Consider the following 21,459-nt stretch of genomic DNA (forward strand, 5'->3'; position numbering starts at 1 on the left):
ATTTGAGGAAAGAAAGGCAAACAAGACATACTGTCTATAATTTTTTTAAAAAACAAGAAAAAACAGACATCATGAACAGAAATACAAATACAAATGACAAACATGTTATAGAGTAGAAAGGAGTAATTGTAAACTGTTGCATTATTTAAAAGATAAATTAAAAACAAAAACCTCCATACCTAAAACAAATGAAAAAGAATGTTTAAAATTAAAAAGATGGATAGGTATCTATGAGACAGATGGAGAAAATGAATGCAGAAATGACAATTTTACTAACAAAGAATAATTTCAGTCAGAAAGTTTCTCACTGCATGAAGAGGATGATTTTATGTTGATAAAAGCTACAATATAGCAATACAAACGTGTGGTGCTGAAAATACCCTAGCAATTAAAAAGCAAACCATGCTCTAGGTCTAGCTGAAATGGACAGAAACACACCTGAACTGGGAGACTCCAGACATCTTCCCTATTCCATGAGAGAGTAAATAGAAAACTAGCATGTCAGAGACTTGAACAAGAAACTTACACATAAGCCTTTCCAAGAGTCATGTAGTATTTACAAAAATTAACCATATTCAAGTGCTAAAGAAAACCTCAATGACATTTAACTTAAGAAAATTTAATAAAATTTAAGAAAAAATAGAGATTATATTTTCTGACCACAACACACCAAAGCTTAACATTAATAATAAAGCTTGTGCCATCAAAAAAAAAGTAAACTCTTGGAAAAAAATAGCTCATAATTATTAGGATAAAGAGAAAAGAAAATGAAATACCGTAACAGACTATTTATAATACAAAGAAATCAAAATATCACATGTTAAACAATTCATAGCTTTAAATGCTTCCAGGAAGGAAAAGTGAGAGGGAATGAGTGGAAAGAAAGAGAGATGAGAAGGAAAGAAGAGAGGGAAGGAGGAAGGAAGAAAGGAGAAGAAAATAGGGGAGGGAAATAAATTGATTTTCAGTGAAATTATCAGCCAGCAATATCTTGGTATACGCACTAATTGCATTAATCAACTTCTTCTGTGTTCGTGCTGCAAAGAAATAATTACAAAATGTCAGTGGCTTACAATGCCAAGCATTTGTTTCTTTCTCATGGGTTTGTAGGTTGACTGACCTTGGCGAGATATAGCTGGGGTTGGCTCAAGATGTACAAGTTGGGTTCACAGCTTCTCTGTGCATCTCTCCTTCCAGGCTCCAGGTTGAAATAGTAACAATTTCCTGGAAGCTTTTCCTCACCTGGAAAGAATATATGTGCACAGAGTGAACCTAAAAGTCCTAAATATGTTCAAAGCCTCTCTGCAGACATGGCATATGTAATATTCTTCCCATTCCAATGGCCAAAGCAAGATTGACAACCAAGCCCATGGCTTGTGGGGTGGAGGAGTTTGCCCAACCCCTCAGTGAGAACAATTATTAAACAATAGCGTATCAAAGAGATGAAATTTTGAATACACCAATGAGCCCAAAACTAAGAAGTAAGGAGAAAATGCACTAATGGTGCCTTCAATGGTTGCAAACGTTCAAGGAAATCATAATTTTAAATTTAAAAATGCTAATGCACAGCACAGAAAAATCTGGGAGACTGCTGGATTTATTAGAGAAAGCTAATACAACCCTACTGTCAAAAACTAACAAGGAGAAAGGAGAATAACATGTTTAAAAATAAAGCTAAATGTCATTAGGAAACACTAGCAAAAAAACAAACAAAAAACAGCAGGGTAGTAACCAAATAATCTTGTAAAATCAAGTAGGCTTACTCAGGAATGTAGACACTTTAACACTAGAAAATCTATCAATAAACGTATCCAGTCAACAAAGTGATATAAATTATATTTCTGTCCAGAAAAGCAAGTATCTATTCCTGATATCTAAAAACTAGAGGCATTCTCAATAAAATTGGAAACTAAATTAGGAGACCTTCTGCTACAGACTAAATGTTTGTGTCCCTCCATTATTTAAATATGGAAACCTAACCCTCAGGATGATGATATTTGGAGGTGGGGCCTTGGGGGAGTGATTAAGTCTTGAGGGTGGATTCCTCATGAATGGGGCTAATGCCCCTTATAAAAGAGACCCTGGAGAAGCTTTTTGTCCCTTCCACTGCATGAGGTCACAGCGAGAAGACGGCCATCTATGAACCAGAAGGCAAGTCCTCAGCAGACACTGAATCTGTGGACACCTTGATCTTGAACTTTCAGTCTCTAGAACTGAAGAAACTTCTGCTGTTTAAAAGCCTCCAAGTCTATTGTATTCTGCTACAGGAGCCCAAACGGAGACACCTTCTATCATTCCCATTATTCAGTATTTACTCACAAGCTATACCCATTGAAATAAGGCATGAAGCAGGAATCAGAGAATTAAATATTGACAGAGAAACAAAATTTACATAAGAGGATTGTTTCATTTTACATAAATTTGAATAATTTAAAATAATGTAATAAAACATTAATGAAGTCTCACCTTTTGTCTACATTTGCTATAATTTAAAAGTCCAATTTTTGTTTAAAATAGCACAAATCAAAGATTATAAATGGCATGTGAGCTTGGTGCCATGTGGCGGTGGCAGACAGAGATCTGATAAACAAAAGTCCCTCTTATTTCAGTAGCCTGTGAATTGTGCTGCTGCTTATGTGTAGGGTAACTTAATAAGTAGAATTATCAGTTTAGTGGTTGCTAATGTTTTACTTAAAATATTAAAAGTTTATATTCTGGCTAGGCGCAGGGGCTTACGCCTGTAATCCCAGCACTTTCAAGGCCGAGGCGGGTAGATCACCTGAGCTCAGGAGTTAGAGAATAGCCTGGCCAGCACAGTGAAACCGTGTCTCTACTAAAAATACAAAAACTAGCCAGGCATGGTGATGGGTGCCTGTAATCGCAGCTACTTGGGAGGCTGAGGCAGGAGAATTGCTTCAACCTGAGAGGTGGAGGTTGCAGTGAGCCAAGATTGCACCATTGCACTCCATCCTGGGTTGACAAGAGCAGAACTCTATCCGAAAAAAAAAAGTTTATATTCTACAACAGTGTCACATGGGCGTCATTTAAACAGTGGCACATGTGCCAAATAATGCAAGTCAAAATCAATAAATTTGGAACACAAGTTAGAGGCAATAAAATGCCACTCTTATTCAAACATTTCATTACATTTTTTCATGCTTAACTTACATTCTTAAAAATACAATAAGCAAAAAATTATTCATTCTGATAATATGTACATGCATTCAAACACAAGCATGCATGCACAGGTGTGCACACACACACACACATTCCCATAGGAAAATTATGTTCAAATAAAATAATTTTTAAAGCCCTTAATGCTAGCAATGGCTATGTGAGACGGGCATTTCATACACTGCATGGAAAGGTAAATAAACAAACACCTTTATAACATAATCTGTGAGTATGTAAAGGGAATTTTAAAACCAATTATCTCATAATTTATATTTTGGAAAAATCAGAACATGGTCCTCTCAAAATGTTTTTCCTGGCCATATTTACAGTAGAAAAATAAAACACTAAAATGAACTATATGCCCAACTAAAAGATAAACAATTAAACAAATTAGAAAACATAAGAGGAAATATTTTGCATCTATTAGAAATGATGCTGGTTATAAATAAAGAAAAAAAATCAATAAAAGATCAACAAGCTGTGAAGCAATTTAAAGCGGCCCAATATGTGAAGTCCCCTAAGTAGACTGAGCAGGATAACAGCAAAAAATATGTGAATAAATAATAGCTGAAATTTTTCCAAATTAGACAAAAAATATACGCCTACAAATTTAAGAACCATTTAACCACAGTCAAAAGGAACATGAAGAAAACTACACTAAGACACATGATGATCAAATTACTCAAAACCAGTGATAAAGAGAAGATTTTAAAAGCAACCATAGGGCACATATCAGGCATATCAGGATAATGACTTCTTGTCAAAAAGAATGCAAGAGGGAAGACAGCAAAGCAACATCTAGAAAGAGCAGAAAGGGGAAAATAAAAAAGCTACCAACCAAGAATTCTATGCCCTGGAAAAAAAAAATCTCATAAACAAAGGCAAAATGAAAGGTTTCTAGACATAGAGAAGCAGAAAGAATTCATCATCGTCAGCAGAGCCACACTACTACAAATTTTTTTTAATTGTACTTTAAGTTCTGGGTTTCATGTGCAGAACATACAGGTTTGTTACACAGGTATACATGTGACCTAGTGGTTTGCTGCACCCATCAATCCGTCACCTACATTAGGTATTTCTCCTAATGTTATCCCTCCCCTAGCCGCCTACCTCCCAACAAGCCCCAGTGTGTGATGTTCCCCTCCCTGTGTTCATGTGTTCTTATTGTTCAACTCCTACTTATGAGTGAGAACATGCGGTGTTTGGTTTTCTGACCTTGTGATAGTTTTCTGAGAATGATGATTTCCAGCTTCATCCATGTCCCTGCAAAGGACATGAACTCATGCTTTTTATGGCTGCATAGTATTCCATGACGTATATGTACCACATTTTCTTAATCCAGTCTATCACTGATGGACATTTGGATTGCTTCCAAGTCTTTGCTATTGTGAATAATGCCACAATAAACATACATGGTTATGTGTCTTCATTGTGGAATGATTTGTAATCCTTTGGGTATATGCCCAGTAATGAGATTTCTGGGTCAAATGGATCCTTGAAGAATCACCACACTGTCTTCCACAATGGTTGAACTAATTTACACTCCCACGAACAGTGTAAAAGCATTCCTATTTTTCCACAACCTCTCCAACATCTGTTGTACCTTGACGTTTTAATGATTGCCATTCTAACTGGCGTGAGATGGTATCTCATTGTGGTTTTGATTTGCATTTCTCTGATGACCAGTGATGATGAGCATTTTTTCATCTGTCTGCTGGCTGCATAAATGCTTTCTTTTTTTTTTTTTTTTTTTTTTTGAGACAGAGTCTCGCTCTGTCACCCAGGCTGGAGTGCAGTGGCCGGATCTCAGCTCACTGCAAGCTCCGCCTCCCGGGTTCACGCCATTCTCCTGCCTCAGCCTCCCGAGTAGCTGGGACTACAGGCGCCCACCACCTCGCCCGGCTAGCTTTTTTTTGGATTTTTTTAGTAGAGACGGGGTTTCACCATGTTAGCCAGGATGGTCTCGATCTCCTGACCTCGTGATCCACCCGTCTCGGCCTCCCAAAGTGCTGGGATTACAGGCTTGAGCCACTGCGCCCGGCCCATAAATGCTTTCTTTTGAGAAGTGTCTGTTCATATCCTTTGCCCATTTTTTCATGGGGTTGTTTGTGTTTTTTTCTTGTAAATTTGTTTAAGTTATTTGTAGATTCTGGGTATTAGCCCTTTGTCAGATGGATAGATTGCAAAAATTTTCTCCCATTCTGTAGGTTGCCTGTATACTCTGATGATAGTTTCTTTTGCTGTGCAGAAGCTCTTTAGTTTAATTAGATCCCATTTGTCAATTTTGGCTTTTGTAGCCATTGCTTTTGGTGTTTTAGACATGAAATCTTTGCCCATGCCTATGTTCTGAGTAGTATTACCCAGGTTTTCTTCTAGGATTTTTATGGTCCTAGGTCTTACTTTTAAGTCTTTGATCCATCTTGAGTTGATTTTTGTAAAAGGTATAAGGAAGGGGTTCAGTTTCAGTTTTCTGCATATGGCTAGCCAGTTTTCCTAACACCATTTACTAAACAGGGAATCTTTTCCCTATTGCTTATGTGTGTCAGGTTTGTCACAGATGAGATGGTTGTAGCTGTGTGGTGTTATATCTGAGGCCTCTGTTCTGTTCCATTGGTCTATAAATCTGTTTTGGTACCAGTGCCATGATGTTTTGGTTACTATAGCATTGTAGTATAGTTTGAAGTCAGGTAGTGTGATGCCTCCAGCTTTGATCTTCTTGCCCAGGATTGTCTTGGCTATGCAGGCTCTTTTTTTGGTTCCATATGAAGTTTAAAGTAGTTTTTTCAAATTCTGTGAAGAAAGTCAGTGGTACCTTGTTGGGGATAGCATCGAATCTAGAAATTCTGAAAGAAGTCCTTCAGGCAGAAGAAAAATGATAGCAGACAAATATTGATCCACAGAAAAGAATGAAGAGCCCTGGAAATGGTAACTACCAGAGTAAATATATGTGTTTGTTGTTATTTAAATCTCTTTAAAAGAGAACTGTTTTAACTGTTTATAGCATGTATAACAATAAAATGTACGGCAAAATAGCATAAAGGCAGGAGGGAAGAAATGGAAGTGTGTAATTGTAGGTGCTTACACTCTCTGTGAAGTGGTGTAATAACACTTGAAGATAGGGATTCATTAATGAAGTATATACTACAAACCCTAAAGCAACCACTAACACAACAAAACAAAGCATTACAGTTAATGATCCAACAAAAGGAATAAGATGGAACTTTAAAAAAACACACAATTCAAACTAAATGGGAAAAAAGAGAACAAAAGACAGACAATACAAATAGCAAGAAGGTAGTTTTAAATCCAACCACATCAATAAACACATTAAATATATTGATAAGGTTTGGCTCTGTGTCCCCACCCAAATCTCATCTTGAATTAAATTCCCACATGTTGAGGTAGGTGATTGGATCATGGGGCAGTTTCCTCCATGCTGTTCTCATGATAGTGAGGGAGTTCTCACAAGATCTGATGGTTTTATAAGAATCTAGCATTTCACCTGCTAGCACTTCTCTCTCCTGCCACCATGTGAAGGTCTTTGCTTCCTCTTCGCCTTCCACCATGATTGTAAGTTTCCTGAAGCCTCCCCAGTCATGTGAAACTGTGAGTCAAATAAACTTTTTTTCTTTATAAGTTACCCACTCTTGGGCTGTTCTCTATAGCAATGTGAAAATGAACTAATATAGTAAATACAATCTAAACAGCAAAAAGCAGCTTTTGACAAATTGGATTTTAGAAAGCAAGATCCAACTATAAGATGAGGGGAAGAAACACACTTTAAATATAAAGACATAAATTAAAAGTAAAGGGGTGAAAAAAGATATATCACATTAGCATCAGTCAAAACAGATCTAGTGGCTACACTAATATCATATGAAGCAAATTTCAGAGCAGATTCTATTGCCAGAGATAAAGAAGGACACTTCATAATGATAAAGGGTTCAATTAACTGAAAAGATATTATAATTTACAAAGGCTACTACAACTAATGTGAGTTTAACAAGATTGCAGGATACAAAATCATAAAAATTCAAATGTACTTCTATATACTAGCTACAAACAACAGAAAATTGAAATTCAAAAATAATAATATATTTGCCACAGCACAAAAAATGTGACATAAATCTGACAAAAGATGCAAGAGATCTGTACATTGAAAACCACAAAACAGTTCTGAGAGAAATTTTTTAAATGCCCAAATAAATTAAGAGATGTGCCTCATCATATGGGTTAGAAAATTTAACATGGTTAGCTACCACTCATCCCCCAGTTAATTCATAGATGCAATATAATTTTTATAACAATCCCAATAGGCTTATTTGCAGAAAGTGACAAACTGGTTTTTAAATTCATATGGAAATTGAAAGAAACTAGAACAACAAGAAGAGCTAAGGAAAAGAACAAAATTGGAGGATTATCACTGCCTGATTTCAAGACATTATAAAACTACAATAATCAAAACAGTGTGATACTGGCATAAGGACAGGTCAGTTGAACAAAATAGACTCCAAAAATACATACCTAGGGACAACCGAGTTTTGATAAATATACAAAAGCAATTAAGTAGAAAATGATGAGTCTTTTCAACAAATAATTCTAGAACTGGATATCTCTATGCAAAAAAACTTCAACCACGCCTTATGTCATATACAGAAATTAATTCAAACTAGATAATAGACCTAAATATATAACCTAAAATTATAAAACTTCAAAAGAAAACAAACATAAAATCTTTGTGACCTTTGATTAAGCAAATATTTTTTAATATGACCATCTAAGCACAATCTACAAAATAATAAATTGGTAAGTGGGACCTCATCAAAATCTAAAACTTCTGCTCTTCAATAGACACTGTTAAGAAAATGAAAGGCAAGGCACAGCTAGGAGGAAATCATTGCAAAGCATACATCTAAAACAAGTACTTATATCCAGAATATATACAGAACTCTCAAAACTCAACAATGACAACAAAGTAAGGGGAAAAGTGAGCAGAAGTTATACAGATACTTCACCACATGGCATTTACAGATGGCAAATTAGTACATGAAAACATGCTCAATATCATTAGTCATTAAATATATGACCACGCTAAATATAAAGCCACAGTGAGAACCATTCCACACCTACTAGGATGGCTAAAATTGAGACTGACCATGCCAAGCCCTGGAGACTCTGGGGAACTTGGAACTCTCGCAAGCTGCTGATGGGAACATAAGATGGTGCAACCATTTTGGAAAAGTTTGGCAGTTTCTTAGAAGGTTAAACATCACCCGTTACAGGATTCAGTCATTCTACTCATAGGTGTTTCTCATAAGAAATAAGGGTATTTCCTGTGGGTTTTTTTTTTTTAACAGGAAATGTCCTCATAAAGACTTGTACCTACCTGTTCATAGCAGCTTTATCTGCAATAGCCCCAAACTGGAAAGAAGCTGGATGTCCCTCAGCTGCCGAGTGAGTAAAGAAACCACAGTGCATCAATTCCATAGAATATTACTCAGCAACAAAAAGGAATTAACTATACATATACTCAGCAGCATGAATGAATCTCCAAATCATTTTCCTGAGTAAAAAAGCCAGACAAAAAAAGAGTATGTACTCTCTATTTCCATCTGTAGAACACTCTAGAAAATACAAATTAATATATAATAACCCAGAGTATGCAAGTGTTTGTTGGGGAGCAAGAGGAGGCTGGGGAGATGGGAGGGGGATTTCAAAGGGGCCTGAGGGAGCTTTGAGAATGAGGGAAATGTCATTAACTCAATTGTGGTAATGGTTTCACAGGTGCAGGCACATGTCAAAACTTAAGAAATTACACACTTTTAATATGTGAGTTTATCATATATCAATTATACCTTAGTTAAGATGTCAAAGTGATGCTTGTGAAAATAGTATTATTTTTAAAATAAACGTCCTGTAAACTGTTCAATAGCATTGTAAAGTGCTTACGATAAAATGCTATGAGATAATAACAGGAATATTTTCAGATGCTGGTGAGGTTTGGAGGGAATGCTTATACACTGTTGGTGGAAATGTAAATTAGTTCAGCCATTGTGGAAAACAGTGTGGTGATTCCTCAAAGACCTAAAGACAGTCAGGGTGTGGTAGTGAATACCTATAATCCCAGCACTTTGGGAGGTCGCGGCAGGCAGATCACTTGAGGTGAGGCGTTCAAGACCAGCCTGGCCAACACGGTGAAACCCTGTCTCTACTAGAAACACAAAAATTAGTTTGGCATTGTGGCACATGCATGTAATCTCGGGTACTCAGGAGGCTGAGGCAAGAGACTCACTTGAGCCGGGGAGGTGGAGGTTGCAATGAATTGAGATCACACTACTGCAAACCAGTCTGGGTGACAGAGCGAGACTCCATCTCAAAAACAAAAACAAAACAAAACCAAAACAAAACAAAACAAAAAAGACCTAAAGACTTCCATTCAACCCAGTAATCCTATTACTGGGTATATAACCAAAGGAATATAAATCATCCTATCATAAAGACAAATGTATACATATGTTCATTGCAGCACTATTCACAATAGCAAAGACATGAAGTCAACCTAAATGCCCCTCAGTGATAGACTGGATTAAGAAAATGTGGTATATATACACCATGGAATACTATGCAGCCATAATAAGAATGAGATCATGTCTTTCACAAGGACATGGTTGGAGCTGGAGGCCACTATCCTCAGCAAACTAACACAGGAAGAGAAAACCAAATACCACATGTTCTCACTTATAAGTGGGAGCTAAATGAGGAGAACACACGGACCCATATTGGGCAAAAACACACAGTGGGGCCTTTTGGAGGGTGAAGTGTAGAAGGAGGGAGAAGATCATCAGGAAAAATAACTAATGGGTATTGATATAGTTTGGCTCTGTGTCCCCACCCAAATCTCATGTTGAATTGTAATTCCCAATGTCAGGGGAGGGACCTGGTCGGAGGTGTTTGCATCATGAGATGTATTCGCCCTTGCTGTTCTCACGACAGTGAGTGAGTTCTCATGAGATCCGGTTGTTTATAAGTGTGTCGCTCTCTCTCCCACTCTGTCGTGTGAAGAAGGTACTCAGTTTCCCTTTGCCGTCCACCATGGTTGTAAGTCTCCTGAGGCCTCCCAGCCTTCCCTTCACCTTCCACCATGATTGTAAGTCTCCTGAGGCCTCCCAGTCATGCTTTCTGTACAGCCTGTAGAACGGTGAGTCAATTAAACCTCTTTTCTTCATAAATTACCCAGCCTCAGGTAGTTCTTTATAGCAGTGTGAGAGGTGACTAATACAAGTGCTAAGCTTAATACCTGGGTGATGAAATAATCTATACAACATACCCCCATAATACAAGTTTACCTATGTAACAAACCTGCACTTATATCCCTGAATTTGAAATTAAAGTTTTTCTTTCCAAGTCAAAAAAATGTTTGGTTCTTTTTCTGTAAGAAAAAGTAAAACAGCATTATGTAGAAAAAAATGGAAACATCCAAATATGTGGGCAGTGATTAGATCTGAATGGTGGGCTGTGGGGGTATGTCCCTAAATGCTGATCATTTATTCACTGCTGTTTTTTGTTGTTGTTGTTGCTGTTTTGGCTGTTTTTTGTTTGTTTGTTTGTTTTTGAGACAGAGTATCGTTCTATCAGCCAGGCTAGAGTACAGTGGCATGATCTCGGCTCACTGCAACCTCCGTCTCCCGGGCTCAAGCAATTCTCCTGCCTCAGTCTCCCTAATAGCTGGGATTACAGGTGTGTACCACCACACCCAGCTAATTTTTTTTTGTATTTTTAGGAGAACTAGGGTTTCACCATGTTGACCAGGCTGGTCTCGAACTTCTGACCTCAGGTAATCCACCCACCTTGGCCTCCCAAAGTGCTGGGATTACAGGTGTCAGCCACCACGCCCGGCCTATTTACTGCTGTTTTAATGTGCCTGTGGTGCTTCTCAGGAGTGGGGGGTGGGGTGTTTCTGTGTCTTAAGCCAGGACTGCAGAGTCTGTGCAGAGGTGAACAGTAGAAAGCAACAATGGGGTGCTGTGGCCGGGTCCTCAGTTTCCTCCACACCTCAGAACCCAGCCTCACTCTCCACACCCCAGGTGGGCTGCCACCACTGACCGTTCTTAGTCCACCACCATCTCTGGGATACAGCCCAAACACATCACCATAATTCACTTATTGGCTTTCAAGTGTGGGTCTCAGACTGTTATCAGGCTTGTGGTTTCAAATTTACCTTCTCGTTTAGCATTTTAAGAGATTGATACCTCCAAAGAAAATAGGGTTTTGCCTTTCAAAAAGATGATAGAGTCAAGATGGGATTTCAGACTTCTGCAAACATCTCTGATGAGTTTTCCTAGAGTACTAAAAAGGGACCCAGTTAAGTTCCACGAAGCAGCAGCGTGTAAAGGAAAGTCAACCCAAAATATCCCCAGCAGTTCCAAGGCGAGTTTCCCACCAAGCAACTCATGCACTTATTTTTGTGATTGAATTATTAAGCCATACAGATTTTCAACAAAAGTAAAAACACTAAGAAGAGCTAATGGATAAAGAATTTCACCCTGGGCCAGACACCACACTAAGTTCTTCACGCATGTTAAATCATGTATCCTCACAATTTGCTAGGTAGGCACCCAGAAGACAAATAGAAAAACTGAGGCATGGAAGTGTGAATGTTCTCAGCAGTAACAAGGAGGGCAGCTAGGACTTGAACCCTGGGAGCCACCTCCTGCATTTGCATCCTTACAAAAACACTCAGTGGCTATCAACGTGGCTGAAGCCAGGGACACCACAGGCCAGTGCCTTCACCCTGTTGAAATGTGTATCAGGATCGGGTCACCTCCCCTGTCATCTAGCAAAAGGTTGTGCAATACATCAGCCACAAATTGCAAAGGGCAGATGATAGCTTCACCACCCAAAAATCATCTTGGTGTTCACCCTGATCTCTCCAATTGCCATCCAATATCACACGGTTCCTCTCATTCTCTCTTCCTTCCATAATCATAGCTCCTTCTCCTGCTCCCATCTCCTACAACATATTTACTGATTTGCTTGACCCTAAAAAAAAAAGTTTCAGAAATGCTAACCCATGCCTCTGTGATAAATAACAATAATAATAAATCCCTTTAACTAGAGCTGGAAGTTTGTTTAGAGTTATTTTTATCTTTAGCCTGAGGACATAGAGTCCAAATACATTCAGCCCTTCATATCCATGGGTTCAATCCATGGGTTGAATCCACGGATTCAACCAGCCACAGACCAAAAATATTTGGGAAAAAGTGGATAATTGTGTTTGTACTGAACATGTACAGATACTTTCTTGTCATTATTCCCTAAACAATACAGTACAACAGCTATTTACATAGCACTTACATTATATTAGGGATTATACATAATCTAGAGATTATTTAAAGTATATGGGAGGATGTGTATAGGTTACATGCATAGGATGTGCCATTTAACATAAGAAACACAAGCATCCATGGATTTTGGTATCCGTGAGGGCTCCTGGAAACAATCACCCATAAACACTGAGACAACTGTTGTGTGTTCAGCAGTTATTTGGTTAGTTCTCCACTGCCTCCCCCCCCACTTCAGTATGCTCATCTTATTCATTGTGGAAAACAAGTCACTTCATTTATTTTCTTTTTGTATTCCATCGTAGATTGTTTACACACCCATTCTTGTTGATTTCGTTGATTTTCTTTTTGGAGTAAGTAAAATATTAACATGGTTCCAGAAGTCAGACGGCACAATAGGACTGACACCAAGAAGTGTCACCACCTACACCCCTTGTTTTCTATTTTTCATCTTTCCGCTCAATCCCACCCACCCCAAGTAGGCGCCAATTTTATTGTATGGGTCTCTGGTTCATCCTTCTTTGTGTGTGAGTAATTGCGTTTTCCATTTTTTCATAAATGAACAAATGGATGTAAATTTTTAGTTCCCCTTTTTCTTACACAAAAATGTAACATACTGCATTCTTCTGCACTTTGCTTACTTTTTCCTACATAATAATATATCCTCATGTATCACTCCCTATTCTTCTCAGAAGTCTTCCTCATTACTTCTTTTTTGTTTTTTTGAGACAGAGTCTTGCTCTGTCACCCAGGCTGGAGTGCAGTGGCGCAATCTCAGTTCACTGCAGCCTCCGCCTCCCAGGTTCCTGCGATTCTTCTGCCTCAGCTTCCTGGGTAGCTGGGATTACAGGCACATACCACCATACCTGGCTAATTTTTGTATTTTTTTAGTAGAGGCAGGGTTTCACCATGTTGGCCAGGCTGGTTTTGAACTCCTGACCTCAAGTCATCTGCCTGCCTCAACCTCCCAAAGTGCTGGGATTACAGGTGTGAACCACCACACCCAGCCATGGGTTTCCTTTTTAGATGCACATAGACTGCATTGTATTAATGGTTTCCCTAATATTAAACGACCTTTGCACTAAGAGAGAAAAAACCTACAGCCCTAGCATTAGACTCTGCTGGCTTATTTCTGTTTTTATCTTTAATATTTTAATGTTTCCTTACTTGTGATGTCTTTTGGTTTGCTTGGTGATTTTTTTCTAACTCTTTGAAAAGGAAAATTAACTCAGTTCTTTTCTTTCACTTTCGTTTATAAAACATATTTAAGGCTATACATTTTCCTCTTTCTGAATATATACTACAAATTCTGATATGTAGTGTTTTCATTACTATTGTTTATGAATTCTTTAATTTTGGTTTGTATTCCTCTTTTATTCAAGTGTAATAGGATTTTAAATTTTCTTTTTTTGGGGGGGTGGGGACGGAGTCTCACTCTGTCCCCCAGGCTGGAGTGCAGTGGCATGGTCTCGGCTCACTGCAAGCTCCGCCTCCCAGGTTCACGCCATTCTTCTGCCTCAGCCTCCTGAGTAGCTGGGACTACAGGCGTCCACCACCACGCCCAGCTAATTTTTTTGTATTTTTTAGTAGAGACAGGGTTTCACAGTGTTAGCCAGGATGGTCTTGATCTCCTGACCTCGTGATCTGCCTGCCTTGGCCTCCCAAAGTGCTAAATTACAGGTGTGAGCCACCGCGCCCGGCCTAGGATTTTAAATTTTCTAATGAAAAGGCCATTTTAATTTTGGTTAATACTTTCTACTTGTATTATAATCAGAGAGTGTTGTTTATAGAATTCTTACTCCATGAATCTTACTGTTTTGTGACCTAATGTGTGATCAGTCCTTATTAATGTTTCATGTGTGTTGTATGTAAATATGCATTGACAATTATCAGGTTGTAGAATATGATACGTACAGAAATCTACCTTAAGGCTTGTATTTTTTAGGTCTTCTATATTCTAATTTATTGTTTGTGCCTTTGTCTGTCTTGTACTGAGAGTGATGTCTTAAAGTCTTCCTGTCCTATTTAGGATTCTTTGCATTTCTTCTAAATTCTGCCTTTTCAAGTTGGTTGTTATTTGGTAAATAAATATTTATAATTATTATTACTTCATTATAAATAATGGCTTTCAGCAGTAAAATGTGTCCTTTATTATTTGCATTTTTTTGTCAATTTCTAAATGCTTTGTTATTTCCAAAAGCTTTGCATTTGGAATTTTACTAGGTCTGAAGCAAGTATTGCTACTCTGATTTTCCTGTCTCCAATTGTATAGCACATCTTTGTAAATTTCTTTATTTTCATCATTCTCAAATAATTTTATTCTAGATGAGTCTCTTGCATACAGCACACATGTGGGATTTTCTCTCTGAAGTGAATCGGAAAACATTTTCTTTTATGCAATAAGTTAAACCCATTTACCTGTATTGACAAAACTGGTATGTTTGGTTTCAATCCTGTCAGATTCTTATTTTTTAATGGCTTTATGGAGGTATAATTAACATTTCATAAAATTGACCTACATTATATACAAATTTCAACAATTTTTAAATAAATTTATGGAGCAGTGGAACCCTTACCACAATCTAATTTTAGAAATTGTAATCACCCCCAAAAAATAACCTCCGGCCCATTTGACCTCATTCTTATTTCCATTCCCAGCTCAGGGAACTACTAATCTACTATCTGTCTATAGATTACCTTTTCTGGATATTTCATATAAGTAGGCTCACATAAAATGTATTTTTTGTCTTGTTTCTTTCTCTTAAAATAGTGTTTCTGAGGTTCTTCCATGTTGTAGTACATATCAATATTTCTTATGTCTTGATTTATGAATAACATTCCATTGTAAGGATATGCCGCATTTTATTTGTCCACTCACCAGCTGATGACATTCTGTGTTGTTTCCACTTTCTAGCTGGTATTAGTAACACTGCTATAGACATTCACATGCAATATTTTATGTGGGCATGGGTTTTTCTTTCTCCTAGCTAGGTACCTAGTAGGATCTCTGGGTCTTATGGTGAATAAATGTTTAACTTTTTCAGGAACTGCCAAGCTATATTCTAAAGTCACGGTATGATTGGCCTTCCTACCACAGCCCAGGAGTTCCCTGTGTCCCACCTCCTTGCCAGTAGGAGTTATTGTCTATTCAGTTAGAGCCATGTAGGGTATGGGGGAAGGGGTATCCTCACTGTGATTAGAATTTGCATTTCCCTGATGGTTAATGGTGTTCCTCATCTTTTCATGTGCTTATTCACCATTCATGTATCTACTTAGGTGAAATGTCTGTTCAAATTTTGCACCCATTTTAATCGTGTGTGTGTGTGTGTGTGTGTGTGTGTTAGAGAGAGACAGAGAGAAAGAGAGAGAGAGATGGCATTGTAAGAGCTCTTTATACATTCTGGATACAAAGCTTTAGTCAAGTACATGATTTGCAAATACTTTCTCCCAGATTGTCTTTTTATTTTCTTGACAGTGTCTTTTGACGTGCCAAAGTTTTTAATTTTGATGATGCCTAAGTTATTGTTTTTTTCTTTCATGGATTGTTTCTGTAATATTTCATCTAAGAAATCTGTGCCTAACCCAAGGTCATAAAGACCTTCTCTTTAAAAATTTCTTCCAAGAAGTTTAATTTTTACATTTAGATTTATGGTCCATTTTGAGTTAACTTTTGTGAATGGTATAGAAAGAAACCTAAGTGTCTTTCTGCATGTCAATGTCCAATTGTACCGGGATATTTGTTGAAATGTGTATTATGTATTTATTCATTAAAATTGTACTTGTGTATATTGTATTCGTCATTTTGTTTAACTGATGCATTCTATTAGCTCTTTTATTTATAATTTATGTCTTTTGGTATTTACAACACTTTTTATTTTTGTTCTAGAGGTTACTTTTGTACTCATATCTTTTTAAATGTCTTATTCAGATTTTCTTATACAAATTTTCACAATTTGTTTTGGTGTTTGTTTGGGGGTTTTTTTGTTTTTGTTTTTGTTTTTGTTTTTTTGGGGGTTTTTTTTTGGTGGTGGTAGGTTGTTTTTTTTTTTTTGAGAGATAGGGGTTTCGCCGTGTTAGCCATGCTGTCTCGAACTCCTGATCTCAGGTGATCCGCCCACCTCAGCCTCCCAAAGTGCTGGGATTATAGGCATGAGCCACAGCCCTCGTTTTGTTTTAAGAGTATTCTACCTATCACTTATTGCCCATATGGCAATCAATGATCAATGGGTGTGTTCTTCTTTCTTCTGTCTTTTTTATCTCTCCACTTCATTTGCATCACACACACACACACACACACACACATACGAGAAAGAGAGAGCCCTAGATCCATCTTTGCAACATCATTTAAGCTTCCATCTACCTACAACTACTAGATACAAATATTCAATATATAAAATACCAATAGTCTTTGTTCTGAAGTCTCCACAGTCATCTCTTGGCAATATAAATTTATTTTTGGTGTATTATTTATGAAAGCTCCTGCATGCTGCATGTTAAAACTACTCTTTGAATAGTCTGGACATTGGAGGGACTGCTTAGCCAGATATCAAGTCCTTGGTTCACATTTTCTTACTTGGAGTACTTTGAAAATTCTGCTACATTGTTGCTTTCATTTGTATGTGTTTTGAAATGTCTAAGTTTAGTCTATTTTTTTGTCCATTTTAAGTTGGTTTATCCAGTCATTTTGCTAGGGGGTGTACTGAAGTTAATGCTTCCAAGTCAGTTTTCCCCGGTACCCAGGGGTCCTTTTCAATATGTAAATTCAGATATTACTTCATTACTAAGCATCTTCCCCTAGATTACAATTTTAAATAGTAGCTCTGCCCACTGTTTTTGTTTTGTTTTGTTGTATCTGTCTTTATAGGTAAATCGAGTATTTTTCCCAATAATCCATTTCATCCACTTTCTCTTTGTATTTACTTTCTTGCTTTTTTCCTCATTTTCATTGTCTTGGTCTGTTTTCACCTTTTTTTCAATGTATTTTCATTGAAAATGTATATTTTCATTCTAATCTATTTTTATTGGATGCCTTGTAATTTGGACTTCATTGTTGATATGATTTTGTCTTTATTTTCCAGCTTCAACTCTCATTTCATTTTTCTTTTGTCTTTTTATACCCATTTCTGTTCTTAGTTTTTGAACTTCTGGTTCAGGATGTTCTGCAGACCTCTCCAGGCTGTTTAAGTGGATCTAATTTTGAGTATAACATAATACTTTTCTTCTGCTTTGTTACTGATTTTGTAAGGGGGATTTTACCAGCTAAATTGTTTGGAATCCCACCTTTTGTTTTCCTTTTTGGTAGATTTGTGTAAAGAAAGACTGTCTGTGCCTCTGCATTTATGTGGACCGGGCGAGCAATTTAGTTTGGTTCATGAGATATTTACTTCAAGACTATCCTTGCCTGCTTTCTGTCAGTGCAATAAAGTGTAGTTTCTTTACTGAATAGATAATTCTTTCTCTCTGTCTTCTTTGTCAATATTTTTGGAGGTGGCAGTGAGAAGAGGGAGTGCGTGTCCTTTGATTCTTTTTCTTACAGGACTCCCCGCTCCTTCTTTTGCTCTTCTCTGCGCAGCATTCAGCACGCCGCCCCTTTTTGTTAACCCTTTCCACCTCCCAAGCATGACCTTTTCCAGGTTACGTCCTCACGTCCACCACACAGTTAAAGGCTCTTCCTTATAGTCAGTGCTTTGATCTGCCAGGAATGGCATTTTCATGCTTAAGGCGACTTCCTCTTTCCAGGGGTGGATTCAGATCCATTTCCGACCTGAACCTGCTCTCCCTGTTCTGTGAGCTGCACTTACCCTGCAAACACCTGCAGAATGTGGGGACAGCACCTGCATTGTGCTGGAGGAATTTCTCATATTTGATCATTCTCTGTCTTTGAGTTACGCTGAAGATGCTGGTTTTGCATAGCTTTGTTATTCTCCCTCTTTATTTTATTTAGAAGAGATGTGCAAAGTTTCATATTTATGTAGTTGCCATTACCTCGACTACCCAAAATTCCCCAGTGAATTTATTCTTTAAACTCCAACTTACATTAGAAAAGACATATACGTACTTATTCAGTATGTATAAATGAATGCAAAACAATTAGAATAAATATTGCTGTATCATGTATCACCTACAGTCCCCCAACAGAACCCCCCTGTTGCATCCTCTTGGGGAGACACCGGCCGCACTTGTTCATTCCCATCCCTGACAACCTCCACCACTGCACTCACAGTTGATAAACCCAACATGTCTTTCCAGGCCTCTTCAGTGGCCACATCTTCCGTGAGCCTCTCCCGTGAGCCAACTGTGGCATCCTCCCCCCGCCCTTCAGTGGGGTTATCCTCAGAGGAGTTACTTCCCTTCTTCCTTGGTTACCACCATTTACCTGGTAGCCATAACTTTTCTTATCTATTTTTATTCTCATAGCACTGAGCACATAATAGGTACTCAATAAGTGCCCACTAAATCATTTTATTTCCTGCTGCTCTGGGCCATCAGGAAGAAGTGAATACTGGTAAATGCTCAAGATGACAAGTATAAATGATGTCACCATCCTAAGAGGATGATATCACTTCTACCAGCGGTTCTGGATTTTTCCAAACTTCTAGCACATTAATCTTAGTAGAAACTCAATAACTGTTTTTCAGATAAGGTGATAGAATGACAGAGAAGATAGGGAAGAAGATGGGGAGTCCTTCCCACTGCTGGAAATGTCCCCGATGCTGAAGGCAAGGGCTGCCACAGGCCATGCCACACACGTCAGCCTGGCCAGGACCTCCTATCCACAGACAACCTGGAAATGGAGTCATCTTTGACTCATGGTGGGCTGACCTACTGTGAGCTCAGGCAGGTTTGTGAGCATTAGGGATGGACTGAGTGAAAGCAAAAAGGTTCCTTGCAATGCAAGTTCCCCTGTGCTTACCAGAATCTGATCATGGGGAGATATTTCAAAGCCCCTTTTGAGAACACCCATGGGCAGCTGACTTTGGGGCCCAGTGCAGACATTCTGGCCAGAGAGACACCTTATGTTGTGCAGGGAGAACCCCAGAATTGCAGAGCTGGGTGTGGTCTGAGTCAGCCTGTGCTCAGTCCCTCACCCTGGGGGTGATGGAGAGGAAGCCTGGACTAGGCTGTGCCCCCAAATCAGTCTTAAAGGCCAGCAGGTGCAAATCCCCACCTGCCTCTGCGAGGCCTTCAGCTTCTTCCCTTTGCCAGGTCCCTGTGCCTGTGACTCTGCTGTTTATGGGGCACTACCATCTTCCCATCAGGGAGCCAGGTGCACCTGGTACACCTGCAGAGGTGTGCAAATGGAGCCAGGCGGGCAGGCATGAGGGCCATGGATAGGCAGCATCACCTCCTGCGCCAGCATCCTACACCTGGGGTCCCCAGGGTGAGGGACCCAACTCACTTGATGCCACAGACACTTCTTATACAGAAGTTTCTGATGACTTGAGAGATGGCTTGGCAAGGGAGAAGAGGCAGGGACAGAAGAAATGGGACTTCCACTGGAAAGAAAAAAACAGGACTTGTTTTGGTTCCTTCTTCCATTTCAGTGGTTGATGTGGGGATTTTCCCTGTAACTGGCACCATACTTTAAGTATAGAATAAGATGCAAGATCGCCTAACTCATAATAATACATGTATTTCACATATTTACAGAACCCTTTTCGTAGAAACGAGAGGGATTTGCACTGAGGCTTAACACCTTCAGGGATACCCTGTAAGGATAACAGGACCTAAGGAAAAAATGGAAATTACCTAGAACCTGTTACCCTCCCCACAAAGAGGCTTCCAGGCACTGCTCTGAAGGGCACTTGTGACCAGTACAGTCACTCATGCGATGGTCAAGAGGGGTTGATTAAACTAAAAACAGGAAAAAACAAAAGAGCCGAAGCATCGTTAAATTCATGAAGTCCCATTTGCCTCTTAAGCTTTAGGTTGCATGTTTCCAACCCAATCACGTGAATTCAAATCCAATCATCACTGCCATCAAATAGGGTTTACGAGCTGCCACCTGTGCTTCCCAGACACAGAGCCCAATGCTCAGGTGGTGCCTCCTCCCGGAGCCTGAGCCTTCACTTACCTTTTTGAGGATCTGTTCCATGTACTTGTGCTCCTCTTGAATGCCATCTCTGGATCTCACGAAACAGGGCACAGGCAAGCTGTTCATGGGCTTGACATAGGTAATTCCTTCATTGTTCCCTCTGGGGTTCCACTTGTCAACCTTAAACCCTCACAGAGGTCCAGGATCTGGCATCCAAGCTGGGGCCAAAGATGAACTTGAAGGGGTCATGGCCTGGGTGTGTTTGACAAGACACCATCAGGGTGCCGCAGGATGTCAGATCCATGGGGGTCCAGAAGGGCTCTCAAAACAAGAAACAGACTCTCTGAAGCAGGCACGTGTGGGTGACAGCACTCACGCCATCTCACGTGGACGGCTGGCTCCTGTGAGGCTGCCAAGCCAGGGGGCACCCACCATGCTGCCAGGGGCATCCTCAGTAAGACTCATGTGGACGTCCCCTGTAATTGGGCAAAGAAATGGAGCTGAGTGTCCCTCACCAAGCTGAAGGATTGAGGGCAAAGGTTAGCTCAATCATCCATAAAAGACAAAGGTTGGCATGACAACCAGCTGGTATCTGGGGAACCTCGCGGGCATCTCACCTCCGCAGACAAACAGTGGTTTCACTCCTCATGCATTGCACTGAAAGTGTTCAAAGAAAGGGGGACAGAGGAGGTCCCAGCAGGCGCCACCATCACCTAGGAGAGCTCCACTCCAGCAGGGGATCTGCGTGCACCTAATCGAGGGAGCTGCACCCTGCTCACAAGCTTAGCAAGGTGCACAGCGAAAGCCAGGGTGCAGACTCGGAGGTGTCAAATCTGAGCCTGTCTATAGATTACGGTGGATTTTGATAGCATAACACCAAAAAAAAAAAAAAAAAAAAAAAAAAAAAAA

General features: G+C 39.2%; 1 long non-coding RNA gene across 1 annotated transcript; it reads right to left on the reverse strand.

Annotated features, from left to right (window-relative positions):
* Positions 1 to 320: 320 nt before the first annotated feature.
* Positions 321 to 21,088, reverse strand: LOC105470785 (uncharacterized). The gene is made up of 3 exons (XR_980748.2): positions 20,590 to 21,088; positions 1,121 to 1,242; positions 321 to 1,037 (listed from the first exon to the last, which is right to left on the reverse strand). It is a non-coding gene; the product is annotated as an uncharacterized lncRNA (long non-coding RNA).
* Between the last annotated feature and the right edge of the window lie 371 nt (positions 21,089 to 21,459).

The sequence above is a fragment of the Macaca nemestrina genome, chromosome 9 (genome assembly GCF_043159975.1).
Source record: "Macaca nemestrina isolate mMacNem1 chromosome 9, mMacNem.hap1, whole genome shotgun sequence".
Taxonomy (NCBI): Eukaryota; Metazoa; Chordata; class Mammalia; order Primates; family Cercopithecidae; genus Macaca; species Macaca nemestrina.